This window comes from Protopterus annectens, chromosome 16.part0 (genome assembly GCF_019279795.1).
Source record: "Protopterus annectens isolate FY-2018-M chromosome 16.part0, PAN1.0, whole genome shotgun sequence".
NCBI classification, from domain to species: domain Eukaryota; kingdom Metazoa; phylum Chordata; order Ceratodontiformes; family Protopteridae; genus Protopterus; species Protopterus annectens.
In genome coordinates this window covers 880,196,446-880,217,512 of record NC_056750.1, presented here as the reverse complement: position 1 = coordinate 880,217,512, position 21,067 = coordinate 880,196,446, and the positions used below count along the sequence as shown (strand labels likewise).

Sequence of the window (21,067 nt, the reverse complement as noted above, 5' to 3'; positions counted from 1 at the left end):
TTTTTTTTTTACCACAAAATGGCTTGTCTTTTGTTTTTTTGTCATATGACAGTGCATGAAAACAAAGGCATACAATGAAAATTTAAATATGCAGTCTGCAAAATGGCATCTTGGCTATTTGATGTCAGAGCATCAGAAGGCTGTAGGGTCTATCCCTACACCAGCCAACTGGTTTCATATCCCTATAGAGACAATGATGTGCAGCAAGACATGGGCACTGCACCACTCCGAAACTGTTCTACGAATGAGACGTTTAAAGGAAACTCCACCCTAAAACTGAATATGCACATGTGTATATATATATATATATATATATATATATATATATATATATATATATATATATATATACACACACACATATACACACACATATATACACACACACACACACACATATGTATATATCTATATTCACATTTTGTTGACTACGCTACACACACACACACACACATATGTATATATCTATATTCTCATTTTTGGAGAGGGACTTATTTTGAAATGCATTTCTCCATGTCTGTGGAGAGTGTGAGAGAGAGAGAGAGAGAGAGAGAGAGAGAGAGAGAGAGAGAGAGAGAGAGAGAGAGATAAATAAATCACTTTATTTGAGTAACCCATATATTGACCCTGGAAATAATCTACCACAAAGTGTCGATAAATTGAATGTTGACTCACTAACATTCAATTGTATATACAAAAACCAAAAAGGCAGAGAAACAAATCCACAGATACTATTTATTGTAAGCGCTTTCGTACATAAAGTCCATGCACTTCTTCAGACAACATAACCTAGTATGTCAAACCTTATATAAGAAATGAAAAACCAACTAATCATACAATCACATTGAATTAGTTAATTACAACTGAACACACCCTCACAGTTGAAGAAACATTCCTACCTAAAACTTCATATTTAAAATTGTTGTCTACACAATAAACATATATTTAAAAGTAACCAAATTCAAAAAATTAAAAATTAAAAAATGTTTGTATATATGTATGTATATTTTATAAATAAATGAATACAATTATGCATTCCAATATTAATTTTACTACATAAACTAAGCTAGCCTATTTGTTACCTTTCTAGAGCCTTCAATTTCAGCAAACATTTAATGGAACAAGCATCATTTAAACCATGATAAATATATGCATTTGTTTGTAGCTGCCATAAAAGTTCCCACCCCTCCAATTTAAGCTGCCAAGGTCCCCCTCTCGGATTTTTTAGAATACTGTCCACAACGGTGAATTGGAAACTGTGTGTCCCAAATTCACCTATGTGTCTTGCTAAAGCATTGGTACTAATGCCCCTGCCTATGCTAAAAATATGTTCATAAATGCGTTGTTTAAAGGAACGTTCAGTTTTACCCAAATAAAAAACTGAACAAACCTTACATGTAGCCAGATAAACTATTCCCTGACTGTCACAGTTGCATTTATCCTTGATGAAGTATTTGACTCCTCTAATCCTGAAAGTTGACCCACTTTGTATAAACTTGCAATATTTGCATCTCCCACATTTAAACATGCCTCGTGCTTGTTGGTATTTAATACTCGGGGTTTCAAATAGCATTTTAAGGTTGGGACCTCTTCTAAATGTAACAATGGGTCTTGAACCGAATAAGTTACTAATAGACCGATCCTGTATAATGAGGTTCCAATTATTACTCAAAATATCCCTAAGATCATTAGCAATGTCTGAAAATTGGGTCAAAAAACTAGTAGTATACCCAACTTGAGATACTTGTTGAAAATTCTGGGAACCCGGTGAAACACTGGCCAACCCATTGGGCTCCCCGGCAGACACATAGCCTCCAGTTAAAATAGATCTAAAAGGCCCCAATTGCCTCTTTCCTTTCACTTCATTAATCAAATTATTAATGAGGGAAATCGGGTACCCACGGTTAATGAACATTGTTTTTAAGAGATGACACTCATTAATAAAATTGGCATCCCTTGAAGTCATTCTAGAGGCTCTAACTAATTGGCTTTTAACCACACCTCTCTTCCGGTGGTAGGGATGACTGCTTGAAAAATGTAAGAATGAGTTGCTATAAAAAGGTTTTCTATAGATAGTTGTTACAAACCTATTATGCATCAAGTCTTTGCCAAGATCAATGTCCAAAAAATTAATTTTGGAACCATTAAATTGAAAAGTAAATCCAAGAAAGTTAGTAAAAGATGACATTAAGTTCATCTTTCGAACAAAAACTTTCAAGTCGCAAATTGTTCTGGCTAAATTAGGTTTAAAGTTGGGCACAAAATTAAACCCCTTAGCCAAAAACTCCACCATGTCTTGTGGAACCCTGATCAGACTCAAATTATAGACATTAAAATCACCTCGAGCACTTTTATAAACAGTCAGGGTGTCATGCTGATCCACAGAAACTACCTCCTGCGGCGGTTGTTCTTCCTGCGTTGTTGTCTGGAGCCGCGGTTGGAAAAACTCGTACTGGATGCTGCCCTGTTGAAAATCCTGGTTAGAGGTGTTTTGTGGGTTCAAATTATTAACTTGTCGACCGTGATAGTATTGTTGGTTGTTGTTTCTTATTCTTTCACTGCGCCGGACACCAGGACTACTTAGGATGTCATTTGCTCGGGCAGTGTTTATGATGTCATCAGAAATGGACGTTCTCACATTGTCCGTCTCCAAGGCAACTGAATAATCATTTGAAACATTATTAGGAATGGGCGGAGGGTCAGGGTAAGCCCTGTTCTGGTCATATTCCAACTTATCCCTGTTTAATTTCCGAATTTTTGTGTCCATGATTTTACTTAAAAGTGAATCAATACTAGAAAAAATCCTTTTATAGTCATACTCATATCTGACAAAGTCAGGATCCGATGTAATGTCATTCTCTAGTTTTTCAAGTTGCCGTTTAAGATCGGACATTTGTTTATCATAATGAATGATGTGTTTCTAAAAACTCGAGTCCTTGCTTATTAAACAACTGGACTAGTTGCAAATGGAACTAAGAGTTTTTTATAAGACCGGAAGGGTACCTCCATTGTCTCAAACCTTTTGGAACAAACTTAAGTTTAATACATTCCCTGAAATACAAGATCTCAGTTTGCAACTTCTTGTACTTCAGTAATTTGTGGTCAAACTCCTTCAGGCAAAAAATAATATTGTTAATTACTTCTTGTTCTCCAGGATTATAACCAAGGCTAGCAGAACCAAAGGCAAAGGGCACTTTAATAAAATCATTTGGGGTAGGCATCGCAAGTCTGTTCCCAAGACCATTGCCCAATTGCCCAACGTTATTAACATTGTTACTGTTACCATTCTCATGTACAGAAGCACCAGATAACGCAGACCGTCCATCATCAGCTCTTGAAGTTAAAACAGGTACTGCACCAGAAATAGTGTAGAACATTAGGATTAACTGTAGTACCAGGTCCAGATCCAGAGGAATTAGAAGGCCCCTGTTTGGAAATTCTCCTCGACAGGTCGTCCACTTTGTTGGTTAACTGCTGGATCAAAGCTGTAAGGGCACCTACGGCGTTCGCCTCCGAAGATGGGCTAGTAGACCCACTGCCAAGACCATTATTCAAACTTTGTGAAAACAAAGACTGGGACTGTGGGTTGCTACTCTCCACCATGAAACCAAGGAAATACAAAAGAAAAACTCCAAACTAGATATAAAAAACAAAAAGGCAGAGAAACAAATCCAACATTCAATTGTACAAAAAAAATATATATATATATATATATATATATATATGGACATAAAGTTGGTTATCTATGTGAATGATTCAAAGAGGAATCGCTGATATTTTCTTAAAACTGGTTCTTGTGCTTGCTTGAAAAGTAGGCGCTTACTTCAACAAAACAGCTGAATTTTAGGGATAAGGAAGCTTCTTTCCCCAAAACTGCATCATCTTGGAATCATCTGCACCATCAGCTAAACAGTTTCAGTGATTCTTAGTGCACTGCTTTGTCAATACAATGTTGAATTACAGACTCCCTGCCAATATAGGTAAGAAATGGTACATCCCCATCTTTATGTACACAGACACGCATGCACACATATGTACACGTGAACACAGACATGCATGCACACATATGTACATGTAAGTGGATCAGGAAAAGCAGGGGCACTGTTGACCCTCCCTCCCTTCCTCCTATTTGTAGTATGAACAAATGCGAGATGTAGGAAGCAGGCCGCATAACTATACAGCTTGTCGTGTGCGACTTTGTGCCCCAACCTTACTGTTTACATCTCCCATAGCGCTACATAGGACCATCCAAAGCAGGAAGCACATCCTACAATACTTTGCATCCCACTGACAATATACATAATCCACAGTACACTACTTGTGCTGTTACATTTGTGGATACATGGGCCCTGCTGTTAAAATTACTTACAGCTCCTTCTATATCATGCAAGATGTCCACCTTCTACAGATTTCCAACAAAGGACCCTAACAACCTGCACAACTGTACTGTTATGATATGTATTAGTGAAATGTGTCCATGCACTTTAGGGACCAGATGTACTCAAGAAACCATTTGGTAAGTTTAACTTAGAAAGCTTTATGAAGCATTGCATTTTATGTTTGCATTAAGTAGTGTATTAACATAATTACTATGGTATCCTTGGTAAATTATCTATGAAAGTCAATCAAGGTGGATAAGGTGGCATTAATATTTCTTTCACCCATAAAGAAATGGCAGAATGGTCACAAACATAACTTGTATAAAATATTAACAGGACCTTGCCTGACCATGGTTATGGGTCAGTGCCACATGCACCTGAGCCTCTAAAAGGCAGTGCAGTGACCAGTGTCACATTCTTTGGTGCATCCTTTTCCCACCTGCCTATATGCCCATTGATAAAATGGACATACAGACAGGCAGTGTTGTGTCCCAGAATGGATTAATTCTCTCTGCTCAAGGCACCAATATACCATTTAATCAGTGGGCACAGTTGTGTCTGCTACCTGAATGCTTCCATCTGACCTGGTGGCTAATGAACAATTTTTAGTGGCAGACAGCATGTACTGTTTTATGCCTTCTACTGAACTATTCACCTCTGCCCAGGTCTGTGCAGTATCACTCACTTAACAGATGTATAATATAGGTGGAATGTGCCCTATGAACTATTCACCTCTGCCCAGGTCTGTGCAGTATCACTCTTTAACAGATGCATAATACAGGTAGAATGTGCCCTATAATAGACTGTCTCCCTATGCCCAAGTATCTGCTCTACTACTGGCTCAATGGATGCACAGGATGTGCTGCGCTATGCCCTAGAATGGACAGTTTCTTACTGCTCAAGCTTGTTCTGCTCCATTAATTAAATGGACACACATAATGCAGTGCTATCTTCTCTCTCTCTTTCTCCACACAGATACCCAATGCATCACTATTTCAATGCTTGTAGTGGTTATGTTGCTGTAAGTTCTTAATGTTCAGTGCACATTCTTTGCCCTGATGTGATGTTTATAGAGTGGTGCTCCCTACACCTTTGATACGGTCTATGTGCTGAGCTGGCGATCACAGACACAGGTACTGAACTGATAGTCGTTGCACCTTCAACACAGTCCGGGTACAGAGCTGATGCTCCATGCATTGCTGGCATGGTCCTTACACAGAGTATTGTCCAGGCACTGAGCTGGTGCTTCTTGCACTTGTGGCATGGTCCAGTGACAGAAAAGTTACACTCTACAGCTTCGGCACAGTCCAGTTACCATGCTAGTGTTCCCAACACCATCAAGACAGTTCTGTCACTGAGTTGGAGAGTCTTGCAACTCCACCATGGCCCAGGCACTGAGCTGGTGCTCCTTGCACCTTTGGCATGATTTAGGCAAACAGCTGGTGCCCCCTGCACCTATGGCATGGTCCAGCCACTGAGCTGGTGCCCCCTGCACCTTTGGCATGATCCAGGCACTGAGCTAGCTCCCCGTACACCTTTGGCATGGCCCAGGCACTAAGCTGGTGCCCCCTGCACCTTTGGCATGGTCCAGGCACTAAAGCTGGTGCCCCCTGCACCTTTGGCATGGTCCAGGCACTGAGCTGGTGCCCCCTGCACCTTTGGCATGGTCCAGGCACTGAGCTGGTGCGCCCTGCACCTTTGGCATGGTCCAGGCACTGCGCTGGTGCCCCCTGCACCTTTGGCATGGTCCAGGCACTGCGCTGGTGCCCCCTGCACCTTTGGCATGGTCCAGGCACTGCGCTGGTGCCTCCTGCACCTTTGACATGGTTCAGGTACTGAGCTGGTGCCCCCTGCACCTTTGACATGGTCCAGGCACTGAGCTGGTGCCCCCTGCACCTTTGGCATGGTCCAGGCACTGACATGGTGCCCCCTGCATCTTTGGCATGGTCCAGGTACTGACTTGGTGCTCCCTGAACCTTTGGCATGGTCCAGGCACTGACTTGGTGCTCCCTGAACCTTTGACATGGTCCAGGCACTGAGTTGGTTCCCCCTGCACCTTTGGCATGGTCCAGGCACTGACTTGGTGCTCCCTGCACCTTTGGCATGGTCCAGACACTGAGCTGGTGTTTCCTGCACCTTTGGCATGGTTTAGACACTGAGCTGGTGCTTCCTGCACCTTTAACATGGCTGAGGCCATAAGCCAGTACTCCCTGCCCTTTTGATATGGCCAAGGCAGCGAGTTGGTGATACTGATACTTTGAAATGGCTAAGGCACCAATCAGGTGCTTTCTGTACCCTTGATATGGTTGATGTCCTGAGCTTGTGCACCCTATACTTTAAATGCTCTAGACACTGAGATGGTGCCCAGTGAACCATTTATTTCCATGTGTCATGCACTAACTCAGTACAAACATACATTTCTGTTCATGACACACACATCTGGCTGTACTGTGGCTGATGGGCCTTCTGTGCCACATCTTTTGCAGATGCTTCTGGTACAATCTGTTTACTTGGAATTCTGAATATACATATATGGATCAATAAGTTTAAATGCAGCGAGTTCCATTCCCAGATTTTAAAACCTGTGAGAATTAAGACAGGTAACTAAGAATATACAGTTCTCAGAGACAGGAAAGCGCTTTTTTTTTCATCCAGAACCCTTATTACTTTCAGGAGGTTTCTCCCCACCCAATAAGCCTGTCCACCTTCCACTCAAGGACTCAACTTATTTGGTTCATACTTCACTCGCTAGAGGTGTGGGACAATCACTGGGAGTCCTACCTTCCATGTATGGAAGCTGGAGATTTTCTACTGGCCTATGTTCCTACCATACATGCCTAGCACACAAAGTGCAATTGGCTGGGCTTCAGAAAGTACTGTATGCTCACCCTAGCACTAAGGACATGCACTGATCCATCTATCCCACCCCAACTGTCCCAATCCCAAGGAGAGAAACTGCCTGACCCACAGCCTCTCTAAGCTCCAACCTTTGCTAGAGCTCACCTGGAGAGATATCAGCAACCTCCCCTCCAAGATAAGAATGTCCTATGCTCATTACCAACTCTATCAAACTCCTAAGCCACTAATCAAACTCTGCTTGCCTGGGTTGTAGTTAGGGTTTTATCCCTCTACACCACAAGAGTGGCTAAGGAAATGGCATTTTGTAATGACTGTATGAGGAACAAGCAAGAACAGACTGCTGACATGAATAGGGATGCACCAGGAAAAAAGGTAGAGCTCAAAAATCAGGTGCAACACAGACAGTATTAGTTAATCTGATTCATTAAATAAATTATTTCATAAAACTTGCATATTAAGTATGAAGCATTGCAGAGGTTTTAAGAAACCTCAGACAAAGGCTACCTGCTGCTCCAAGACAAACAATTATACGTAAAAAAGGTGGAAGAGCTACTAAAGAGCAAGCAGATAAAGAGATGTGGGAAAAGTGAGTGCCTGTACTGGGAAGGTCAGACAATACTTCATGTGAAACTATAACGGACACTAAGGCTGCTTTACAATAACGTGCAGGGCAAAGTAGGATCTCACTATGTCAGTCTCAATGGACAGAATCATAGACATGATAACTGTGCATGGGGTGAATGCACAGGATGGGTGCAACTGGAAAACGACAGAAAAATCCCAGACATGGTACCAGTGTACAGGGTAAAGGAGGGTAAAATCCCAGACATGGTACCAGTGTACACGGGGAAAGGAGGGTAAAATCCCAGATATGGTACCAGTGTACAGGGGGAAAGGAGGGTAAAATCCCAGACACAGTACGAGTGTACAGGGGGAAAGGAGAGAAAAATCCTAGACATGAGACCATGTTGGTATAAACGACTTCAGACATACTTCACTGGACTATATGAAGAGAAACATGACTGAGCTCTTTGATTATGTGCCTCAGGCAAGTATGTCCCTAGCCTGTGTCAATCAAAGGGGATCCAGTATCTGTCTGCCTGTGATGACATGGTCAACAGACCTCAGTACTTTGTCAGAGATGGTCTTTATCTGTCACCACTGGGATTTCAGTTACTGGCTAACCCCATAGTGCCTTTTTAGGCAATGTCACAAGAACAAATTCCCATCATAAAAGTACACTAAAAACAACCTCAAAGTTATGCTGCTAAACGCTAGGAGTCTAAACCAGAAACTGCACTCACTGGAAGTAGTCCTCACATTGGAAGTTGCTGACATTTCAGCAGTCACTGAGACCTGGTTTAAGGCTGCAGAGAGCACCCCACCTATATCAGGTTACATTTCCTTCCACACATTCAGGCCACAAACTGAAGGCATGAGAACTAAAGGAGGTGGTGTATCAATATTCATTAAAGATAAATACACCTCTAGATTTGTTAAGCAACAAGATTCCCTTGAATTACTTCAGGTGCAACTGACTGTAGTTAAGATACCTCTTCAGGATACTGCCAACTATAGGACTCCCTCCACTCAGCCTTCTTAGATCTACTTGAGTCAAACAAGATGCAACTAATCACCCTGGTTTTTGGTGACTTAAATTAACCATCTATTGACTGGGGAAATTATATGTGTTCTAACTCAGTTGCCTAAAGGTTCCTGGATTTTGTTAACTCCAATGCCCTGGACCAGATGGTTGACACACCCACAAGGGGCTCAAACATCCTGGATCTGGTGCTCACCAACATGGGGGACTGCTGCACCACCCACAGTGTATGGCCATCCCTGGTAAGATCTGACCAAAAGTCAGTCTCACTAGAAGCAACTATAACACAAGACACCCCCCTTAGCACAACTAGACTAAAGAAAACTTCTCCATGGCCAATTACAACCTCTTAAGTGGCAGCATAAATAGCTTCATAGCCACTCCCCCCACTGATGGAACAGACATCTATGCTGAGTTATACACCAATACTTTATACAAGCACCTGTGCAGTTGTATTGACTCTGCCATACCTGATAAAACTAAAGCAAAATCTTCAAGAAAAAACAAACCTGCCTGGTGGACAGTTGCCACTAATAGGCTATACAATAGGAGAAAGAAATTGCTGTCTAAAAGTAAGAAGGCATGGTCTAAAAAGTGGAAACACTCCCTCCTCAACTTAAACAAGCAAATAAGACTCCTAGTGAAGTCCTTCAAAATTAACTACAAATCCAAATTTGCTTCCCTAGCTAAGGATAACCACAAGGTGTTCTTTAGTTACATCCGTAAACTCAAAGGTAAGGCCCAGATTTGAGCTGAAATCATAGTGAATGGTACTACATATATACAACATGTGGATATAACAAATCTGCTGGCTGACAGGTTCAGTGAAAACTTTACTACCCTATCCCCACCACATATTCATCAAGGCATCCCTAACAGCGGTCCCCCACATAGTATCTCCAAGGAGCAGGTCTTAAATGCCTCTCCAAGGCCAAAAACAAAGCCTCTATGGGACCAAACAACATCCTAAGCTGTGTTCTACATGGGTTAAAACAGGAATTAGCATCACCATTTGGCACAATTTTCAATCACAACCTAAGCACCGGCTTCATCCCAGCAGAATGGAAAACAGCTACCATCATCCCTTTGCACAAAGGAGGTGCATTCACAGAACCTGGGAACTATAGACCCATTAGCCTGACCAGCCTTATCTGCAAGGCCACGGAGTGAATCATCACGGACCTTATTAACAAAGATATAGAAAATCTACAAATGCTCGACCCCACCCCGAAAAAAAAAAAATTGTAAAATCCAAACATCTTTGGGTTTAAAACACAGAATGTGGTAATGTCAATAATTCAGCATTATCAACATTACCCTGACTTATCTGGACTTCCGGTGATTTCCTACTAACGTTTTTGCAGGAGGTGAAGCTCCCCTGCACCCCCCACCCTCCTGCTAATTATAGATACAAACTCTGAGATTGCACTAGTGAGGAAATGAGTAAATGTCCAGATACCCACTGTACTGCAATCTCCAATCAGAACATCAAACTCACAACAGAGAATGCACACTAGCATTCACTCATAGATTGGAACATTTACAAATCGACGTTATGAAAACTTTGAACTGTGACTTTCAACCTTCCAAGTTTTGCGTAACTGTTGTGCAAGATTTTGATAGCAAACCATATAAAAAATATATATATCTCCTTCCACCCACCCACGAGAGATCCAAACATTTACATGCCCCACTACACCTCTAGACTGTCCAGATTTTCACCTCATAACGTTTGTTCTGTTCCTCATAAAATTTGTGTTTTTCTGGCAAATAACTGAGGATTTAAATCACTAAATAATAACAGATATGGGTTTCAGACTTCATATCTTTCATAAAAATGTATGCTAACACAAAACCTTTTATTCCATCAACTTCTGAAGTTTATGAAAACATTTCAAATTTGTCCTCATTTTTGGTCTTTGGTCCTCCCATTACTTTTGGCTTTGTCCAGATGTCCAGTACTAAGAGGTTGAGAGGTATGCCAGATGGTCCTGTAGATCCCAAGGTACACAATCTGCTGTGCTATACAACCTTTCTCTAATGTGCATGTTGTGTGGTAAAAGTTTGACCAGAAAGTAAAAAGGACTGGGGAAGTATTCAGGGAGAGAAGTTTGTCAGACTGGAGTTATATGCAGCTCGTACACAGGCTGCACAGATCTACACAGATAAAGGAAAGCTTGGGCAGATTAAATACAAGTGTTTACACAGAGCAGAAGTGGGTATTTAATTTACAGGAGTTAGAGGAAGGTACACTTTCAATAGTCTGTAAGAGAAAGTGGGTAGTGTACACAAGTAAATTCTAAGTACTGTTCTACACAGTAACTAGTAAGCAAAAAAAAAACAAAACAAAAGAACTGATGGAAAATAAGTGTAACATGAAGCGAAAGTGCTTTCAGCCATCTAGGATATGCAGGGATTAGCTCAACTCTCACTTAGATTAACTACTACTATATCCAAGATTACCTCGACATCTGACTACAGATTGATATTAATAACCAAGAAAGATGCTGCTACAGGTAAAACATGTTTCAGAGGCTATTCCTGCTTTACACAAGTTTCAGACATACGAACATATCACACTAGCTGATAAGAATTGCTCAACCCACCTAATCTGCCCATTTACACACCTACTAGATTAACGGGAGCTCCTAAGCAACTGACAATTTTACATTTTCAATAATTACCCTCATAAACAAAGGTGGTGCCACTACTGACACTGGAAACTATTGCCCCATTAGCTTGACAAGTCTGATCTGTAAAGCCATGGAGCGTATTATTATGGATCTCATGAACAAAGACATAGGCAATCTCCAAGCACTTGACTCCACCCAGTTCGGATTCGTCAAAGGCAGATCTTGCCTGTTGAACCTGGTTAACTTCTTTGAGACTGTCACCAAGACCCTGGATAAGGGAAAGTCAGTACACACAGTTTACCTTGACCTGGCCAATGCCTTTGTTACAATCCCCCACTCGGGCATCATCAAAAAGCTAATATAACTTGACGTAAATCCCTATCAGATGAGTGGCCAACTGGCTCACCAATAGGACCCACAAGGTCAAAATAGGTGGCTCCACTTCCAACAGCAGACCTGTCACTAGTGGTGTTCCCCAGGGATCTGTTCTGGGACCCCTACTATTTGGCATCTACTTCTCGGAGGTCCAGGCAAAGACAAAAGGCCTGTGGATGACTTAAGCTGGGTGCTGTCCTTGACTCCCGAAATGATGTTAACATACTGCAAGAGGGTCTCACAGCAACAAATGACTGATGTCATAGTCATGGCCTCAAGTTAAATGCAAAATAATGTATTACCATACCATTCAGTAAAAACATGCCCTCTACTGATTACCACATCAACGGCAACCTCCTAAGCACACAAACTGTGGTGAGAGATTTGGGTACTCAGGTTGACAGCAATCTCACATCCGACCATCATGTGGTGGCAGTGGTAAAAAAGCCTTTTACTTGGTTCACCATATAAGGATTGCATCCAGAAAAAAAAAGGTTACTACCTCTCTGTACTCCTCCCTCATTAGGCCTTCAATTGAGTATAATGCCCTGTTTGGTATGTACCTCTCCAATCACCTGCACCAACTGGAAAGTCCATAGAAATAATACCACACAAACAGAATCCATGGCCTCCAACACCTGTCCTATGCGGAGTGGCTCAAATCACTATCACTCTACTCGGTACTGTACAGATTGCTCAGAGGTGATCTGTGTCTTGCCTACAAGGCAATTTCAGACCCTGCCCTACAAGAGATGCTCCATATCCATAAGTCTAACTCTTTGTGCATTACCCGCTCAAAAGGCCTACATCTAATATGTGACATCAACAAAACTTGCTGGAGGGACAGGTTTGTCTCCCATAGGCTGCCCCATCTCTGGAATAGACTTCCCATACACGTCAAACAAAGTACCTCACTGACCCTCTTCAAGCACAACCTTGATGAGTGATTGATAAACCACAAATTTGTCCCAGAGGTTCCACCTGTGCCCCTCAATGACAGGTGCTGACTGAGGTTTCTTTTTGGGGATATAAACTCTTGGTTATGCTTGTAAGGGCCTCAGAGCCATTAGACTACTAACCTCCTATGATAAAGGGATCTGTCTCACTATTACAGCACTAGCATACTAGCATGATTAAAAACAGAGTCACCATCATTGGGAACGGCGAGATCATTGGGCAGAAACCTTTCTATCCCAGAATGCAGTAGCCAGTCACCATCACTGGGAACAGCAAGATCATTGAGCAGAAACCTTTCTAGCCCAGAATGGATTAGCCAGCAAAAAAAGTTACTCCTTCTCACCCCCATATGCAGCTCCCCAATGCCAGAGCTGTTGGATGAACTCAGGCTGGCTGGTTCATAGTCAGGCTCCATCCCTCTACATTATGGGGTCTAACTGTTTGTACAGCGGGGTAACATTTGTTTGTTTTGGTCTGGTGCTGCCTCTTTGGGCAAACCCTAGTATTCCAGCAACCCTTCTTATTACTCTGTTTACAATGGTTGCTAACATTTAGGTAATCAGTTGCAACAACCCCAGATTCCTTCCTCACTTACTGATACTTATATTTTCCCTACACAGTTTTCTACTTATATCCATTTTTCTTTCCAGATGCTCTGGTTTACTTTTTCTGCACTAAATGTAAAGTGCTGTAGTTAAAGTCATCTCTCTAACCTTGCTTACTAACTGTGTGCATCCTTTATTAACCAGTTTGTGATCTGCAGCTTGTGATCTGCTAAGTTGCATAAGGTTGTGTATGCAGCAAAGGACTATAATTTCCTTCAAAACCTTCTGCAGTGCCAATTACAAAAGTCAGAAATGACTTCATAGGAATTACCAGTCTATTTGATGCTCAGCTGAGAGCCACACTTTTGTCACAGGAGGCTTCATGCTTGTTATACTGCTGTCATGTGCCACACTGTCAATATCGTAGGCATGTTACCACTACTACTCTAACACTAAGCAAAGTTTTTTTTTTTTTCAGCTGATTCACTACTGTATTACCATGTCAAATGCCTTGCTAAATTCTAGGCAGGGCACAGTTCCTTTCCGTTCTAATGATAGGTTTATCCAAATAGCTATCTTAGATTTAAATAGCATGACATTCCTGTTGTGCATCCATATTGCCTTGTGAGATCAATACCCACTGAAGCTTCTGCCACAATAAGACCTGATAATTTCTCACAACCTAAACAAAAGTTACAGTGAACTAACACAACAGCAAACTTCTGTGGTAAGAACCTCTGTAATCAGACCAAGATTTTTCCTCATCACCTGAAAAACACACCGACTTTATATTCAACAAAAGTTAATTTCAAATTCTCTCTGCTCCCTGTCTGTATCCGAAAATCCTGAAATTTTACATTTGGATTCACTACCTATTAAACAAAAAATAAAGAAATAAAAAAGTTTACAATTCCATTTCTGTTCCACATAGAAAACTTACTACATCATGAAGTGTATCTTACCTTATTCAAATTGATTGCAACATGCAGGAATGCCAGACTATGCCTAGACTGTGTGGGAACACAAAGAATGCAAATAAAGGCCTCATCTTCCTGGCAGAACAACTCCAGTGTCACACAAATTCTGCATCTGTTTTTTTCACTCTGCAGTCTGCTTCCTGCCTTGTGTGCTCCAGCTTCAGTTCCGGAAATCTTTAAAGTGGATGACTCAACTTTCCATACACTCTAGTCCTTTTGCTGGGAAGTGCCTGTCTATATTCAGAGCAAGAGTATATTTTTATATTATATGAAATCATGTCGATGTAGGCCCTGAAGAATTGATGTCCATAGTACAAAATCACTAGAGGCAATAAAAGTGAACTGCTACATTAAATACACAACATTTATTCTGCATTAACAACAGGCGTTTTCTCTTTCATTTTAAGAGCACAGGAAGTTGAATACAAAGGCAAACCACCTCCTCCATTTAAAGGGGCAATACAACATCCAGCACTGAATGACCTTATTTCATATCAGAAGTTGAACATCTCTTCTATTAAACAGCTATTTTTTTTCTGTTATTTTTAACTTTAGTGTTCAGATTATCAAATCCCCAGCAAATTCTGACCTAGAAGTCAATACAATTAGAAATTTTAATGGAATGTCAAAGATGTGGAAACAGATAAACTCTGCAATCCAAACTTTTTCTTCTATTTCCCATCTTCTATACCCCCAGTGAATCTGCTTCTCTTGCAACTTGGTTAGCAAGTAGGTGAGTCTGTTCAGTTATATATCCTTTGGCTGATTTCTATTGCAGAAAAGTTTTTGATTTCAGTAATATACACAAATAAAGACAAAGGCATAGAAATAAGTGAAATAGTTTATTACCAAGCACCAAACTATATACAATATCTGCATTGTAATCATTTAACAAGTGAGCTGGACACAGGGATCATTTGTTTGGTCAAGGCAAGTTACACGAAAAAAATATAACTTCATGTGTAAAGCATAATAATAATAATGATGATGATAATAATAAAAACATATAACAAAATACATTTATTTATTCATAAGCATTTCTTTAATGGAATATTCCAACTGAGCACATTGCCCCTTTTCAGCAAAGGCCCAGGAAGAACAGCTCCCACAAAAAATGTCTACATACAAACTGTCCATATGTAACAGCGATGAGTAAGTAGTCATAAATATTAAACCACAAGGTTCTAGGTTAGTGCTAGGCTAACTGCCCTTGTGGACCATTTTAAGCCTAGCCAATTACCCCATGTGAGAATCAAACCCTGCACCTTGTATTTGTAAGTTAAACACCTTAACCATTATGCCAATATCCCACCACTTATTAAAAATAAATAAAATATCTTGAACATTAAGAACAGCTAAGAAGAGTTATTGTAGCTCATAAATACCCTATCTGTATTGTACAAGTTACAGACATGGCTAAAGACCTTAAATAATCAGCAAATCAAGCGCAATTAACTAGAGCAACTTACATTACAGTGTGCATTATTAACATTATTTCTGGATTTAGACTTGTATACAGTGTTCGTAGTTAAGAATGATGGGGCTACTATAGGTGGGGCAAGAGACTGACGCAAGGAATAGTTTATAAGGGTTAAAATGATGGTGAGTAGATGGGGGGGGCTATTGGATTGTAAGACAGAAGAGTAGCTTGAGAAGTACACTTGGATGGCCGTTAATAGATGGAAATATATTGAGATGAAAGATAGAAGAATATAATGAAGTAAGTGTAAAGAGGTATGTGGGAGAGAAGGTTTAATGGAGGGGCTAAGAGGAAAAGGTAAGGTAGAGGTGACTATGGAGAATTTGTCAGGAAAGGGCAGGTAGCCAGAAGAGGTTAGATTAATGCATATGCATAATAATTATTTTGTGTGGGTAGGTATTTATGGTATTTAGAGGGTAGGACTAGAGAGTATTAAGGAGCTGAGGTACATAATACCATCTCACATATCTTTCAAAACCACTCTGAAAGACTTCCTAGCTAAAATTTGGCTCTGTTCTTGTTCAATACCAGGATAAACTATATCCCTACTTGTGAACAACTATGTTTTCATTCCTTATACCGCCTTACTCTCCCTTCTTCACTTACTACCTTACTGCTACTAAATTATCTTCCCTGGATTTCGCTCTAAATATACTATAAGCTCATTTTTCCCTCACTTCATGTTGTAATTCCTATTTCTATTAGAGTAACTAACCTTTAATTTCTCTAAAAACTGCCTAAAATTTCTTGTAATGTTTAATGATTGTCATATACCGTGTAAAGACTCTTAACCAATGTTTTATAGTATGTCTAATTTGTTATAATTATTTAAGCTAAAGATTTTTTTTTCATTTTGAAAATTGTAAAATTACTGCTTACTGTTCTTAAAATGCTTTGTAATAATTTCAAGCTTTTCTCCCCAGATCTGCACTGAAAATGGGCTTCTACCCAGTCAAACATTTCAGGTAATCAAATGTCAGTGAATCAATAAATAAATAAATAATGCATAATAGTAGTATTTCATAATACATAATAAAAGTAACCATAAAAAAGATAAAGTAGATAATGTCTATACCCAGGACCCTTTGATGAGGGTTCTCCTTTTGTTTGGTTGCACATAATAAATACAGACAAACATAAACCACATCAATTAATATTGTTAACAGAAAATCAAGCATCAAAGTAACGGAAGCCTAATAATCACTGTAACAACAGATCAATCAAATATGGCAGGAAAAGGGCAGGAAAAGAGCAGGGATGCTGATGCTGGGGCACAGTACCAGGGCAGGATGCCAGGGGCAAAACAGCAATACATGGATAAGGGTGGACAGATGGACTCTATGCATGAAGGTTAACACAGTGGAAGGACACCTACAGATAGAAGATATACAACTGTATCTCAGAGGCTGAAATGATAGATAAAATGTCAGTTGCTACATAACAGTACGTGGACACCGAAGAAGGAAACAAGTTCAGGATGTTGAAATCTACCCTTTTCTAAAGGTTATACATTGGATGCTGATCCTGACCCAGGGGTGGTACCAGCATCCATCCTGGGATATGATATGGTATCAACAAATCTCTCAACTGCTATAATTCAGGCATAGCACTCTGATTTTGGCCGGCAGGTTTGCCCTTGCTCATCTTGCATTTACTGTTGTGTCTCATAAAGTCAGTCTTGCTTATGGCTGCAAACATTGCTAAATAAGCAGATAATCCTGTACAAGAATTGCCCATCACTACTTGTATAGGATCTAGTATGTAAAGACCTTCTATAGTAAAGCATAAGAATGCATTCCTGTTTTGGACCTGCAGCTATAATTTTTTTAAAGACCAGTGCCTGTCAGAGGTCTCAGAGGTTGACAGGTTTGGGTAACTTAGTTAACTCCACACCATTATTCTGCCAATGGAAACCTGTTTCAGGACCTCATAAATCCTTTCTGGCAGACAAAGCATGCTCCCAAGACCCTGAGACACTGCCCAGACAACAGATGCCTTACATACCTCTAGCAGAGCCTGGCTGTCATAGGATTCTGGAATCAGAGACCATTCCTGTTATGGCTGTTGTGCTGACCTTTCTAACGTGGAAGTATTTTAGGCGGGCAAGTCTACGTATCTTGCTCTTTCTGGCCGTACTAGAACTTCCTCTGCAGAAAAGGGTCACATTGTGAATGACGGGATCAGTTGCCAGCATTATGTCCTTGCACTATGTGAAACTAACAAAATATGCAAAGAATGTAAACAGACAACAATGGCACAATGTATCCCACTCTGCTTCTACTTGTCCCCTTGTTCACTTGTATGTTCATCGGGCTGGGGCATTGTTCCTTTGCTGCAGTGAAAGTTTTTCTACATTGCTTTTCCTCCTCTACCTGACAGCTATCAAGTCTCCATCTAGCAGCAAGACCATTTGTTCTCCCACCCTATGCATTCCCCTGGGAGGGTAAGAGCTGACAGAGGAAAGTCATCATACAAGCAGACTTATGAGTGGTTTATGCCTTTACCAGCATCCCATCAATGACGGCACACTTGGTATTGCCATATATCCACAACTGAGTAGTGGATAAGTGGCCCACATCATAGTAGGAGACACTGTGCCCTTACCACACAAGTGCATAACCGCATGCACCCACAATTCAGGCTATCATGTCTATGGCCTTGTGACCAAACTCCTGTCCTTTCAGTCATCCTTTCTACCACTGGCCTCCTCATGGGCAATGTGGCATTGAGTGGTCCCAGTCTGTCCCCTTGTCCCAGGAGAAGCATGCCCATCCTCCCCATGCCAGCTGCAGCAGATGCCTGTACCAGTAATTAAACTTGGGTCATGGGGGCCATAGTCACAACGTAATCCCTTTCTGCCAATGGAGCTGGCTTACTGTTGATTATTATATCAATATATGACACACTAAACAGTAATCTCATTGGTTGCATTCAGCTAACAGTATTAATCTGTCTTCTACATATACATCTCTAGCCTGTTAAGGAGGTGTCCACCAAATGACATAATGAGTAGCCATAACAGTAATGTTATATACAGTAACAGTCTGACACTCCTTTAATGCACCAGCACAAAGGTTCATGTAACCCATGGCAGTATGATGTCAGTATGGATATACTGTATACTGTATACATGATGTCAGTATAGATGTACTGTATACATGATGTCAGTATGGATGTACTGTATACATGATCTCAGTATAGATGTACTGTATACATGATGTCAGTATAGATGTACTGTATATGTTCCTCACTAACAGTAATGATCAGTCAGCAGTAAATGGTATATATAAAGGAAGGTTGTATACATATTGAAACCCAGTTGGCATTGGGGCTGAATGCATTCCTTCCACCCCTCCAGTTATGGGGGCTGGTGTTGAGTGATTTCATGTCAGTGTTAGACTTGGTCTCCTGTTCGGTGTAAACAGTCCTCCTCCTAAGTTCAGTTGCAAAATCCTGCCTCAAATCTGTTTTCCAAAATAATGCATCCATTCGTGGAAAATCCTGTGCACATTCTTATTTAGGTACTACAACATTATTAATGTCTCATGTCATCTATTGCAGGGCCACAATATCCCGTTCTCAAAAATTCCTGTCCACATCCCTACATAGGAAGCCCAGCACTCGTAACATCTCTATTCTCCACATGCAGGACCATGATATTCTACTTGTGAGAAATTGGGAAATCCTGTCCACATCCCTAGGGATTACGGTATGAATAATGGCTCCTGTAACCCTAGGCAGGCACATGATATTCCTTACCTCTTCATGTTCAAGCAGTTTGCCTAACAGACATTTGTAAGATACATCTAAATTCAGTATATATATAAAACAGCTGCTTACAGTCAAGCCTTATTGTAGGACTATAATGTAAAGATACTGAGGCATATATAAACATGACAGACTTGGAGATAGAAAGAAAACATCAAATGATATACCTGCCAGTCTCTACATAACAAATAATATGGTTCCTCATTTGCTGTGTTATGTCAGCTGCTCTTGTCATTCAGGCATGGTATGCTGATGAGTCTCATTAGATATGCATAATATGCAGTACCATGAGGTTGCAAAAAACAAGTGCTAGCTACCTACGTGAACCCAGAAAGCACAGCACACACATAGCAAAGCCTTTTTTTCCAGAAGCTTTGTACTTCTTGCATTTAATTAGATACAATCAATCTACAACAGCAAACATTTCAAATTAACCCAAATGCTGCATGTATGCATAATCTAGTAATACTTGTGAGAATGTTGTTGTGGTACATAATGTGTTGTTATGCTGAATGTTTCTAGTGCACAATGCATATTGCAGTTCACCATTAACCACCAACATTCACTGTCACAATAAGCAACCATTGCCATATAGCTTACAGTTCTACTATGTAAGACAGACAAGCTGATGATCATGTACATGTTCTTACATCCTGCAGGTATAAAGATAATAGTGGGGAATGGACCCCTGGCATGACATTCGTACTGGCACTGGTAACTTGAAATGCTGGCACAGGCAATGTAAAAGCATAGCTTTTCTTTAATGGTTTGGCAACACTGGGACAGAGCCCAGTGTTTCACTTATAGGGTTCAGCTTCAGTTTACTGACAATGAGCTCACCGACCTCAGCTTCCCCCACCCAACAAGACCCCCCAGCAAAGTTAATGAACTGGAATGTTGTTCAGAGAGTTTTTGAAGAGGAAGCTGGATTCCCTTAATCCCCCATGTGGGTGCTCTGCTCCAATCCCATAACAGAAATTTGACAAAATTATCATTCACAGTGAAAAGTGTGATTACAAATGGATGACTGAAAATTCAAACAGTGAAACTCAAAACATGCTGTAACACTTCTGAAGTGTTTTTTTTTTTTTCCCCAAGGGACTTTTGCACCTTTTGTTACTGAAGCTGTGTCACACACCCCTGCTGCTTATATATATACTAACTCCAAAAATACTGTGCCATGAAGTAAGGGGAATTTGACAAGTGTTAATGTAAATACACATTCCACATCAATCAAGCTTTTGTAATCATGCTGTTCAGCACTGATTGTAAGATTAATGCATTCCATCTCTCTTCCCATATACAGCTATCTGCACACAAATCTGCTATTGCTAAATATACTGCCTCCAAGACTGCACCAACCCACTGAAAAGGGACTTAAGTGACTTACCTCAGTATTGTGGTGCCGAGTGCCATCTCCTACCCCCCCAAATTTACACTGAGGAGCAAAAAAAAAAAAAAATGAGCTTGTATCAGATGTGAAGTTCTTTC

At 40.6% G+C, this 21,067-nt stretch overlaps 1 protein-coding gene across 1 annotated transcript in view; it reads right to left on the bottom strand.

Annotated features, from left to right (window-relative positions):
- The window catches only part of LOC122790679, an 800,254-nt gene extending 785,525 nt beyond the window's left edge, over nt 1-14,729 (bottom strand). Inside the window, exon 1 of the mRNA XM_044058202.1 lies at nt 14,314-14,729. The gene's annotated coding sequence lies outside the window, so the exon portion shown is untranslated. The remainder of the gene's footprint in view (nt 1-14,313) is intronic.
- Nucleotides 14,730-21,067: the final 6,338 nt, after the last annotated feature.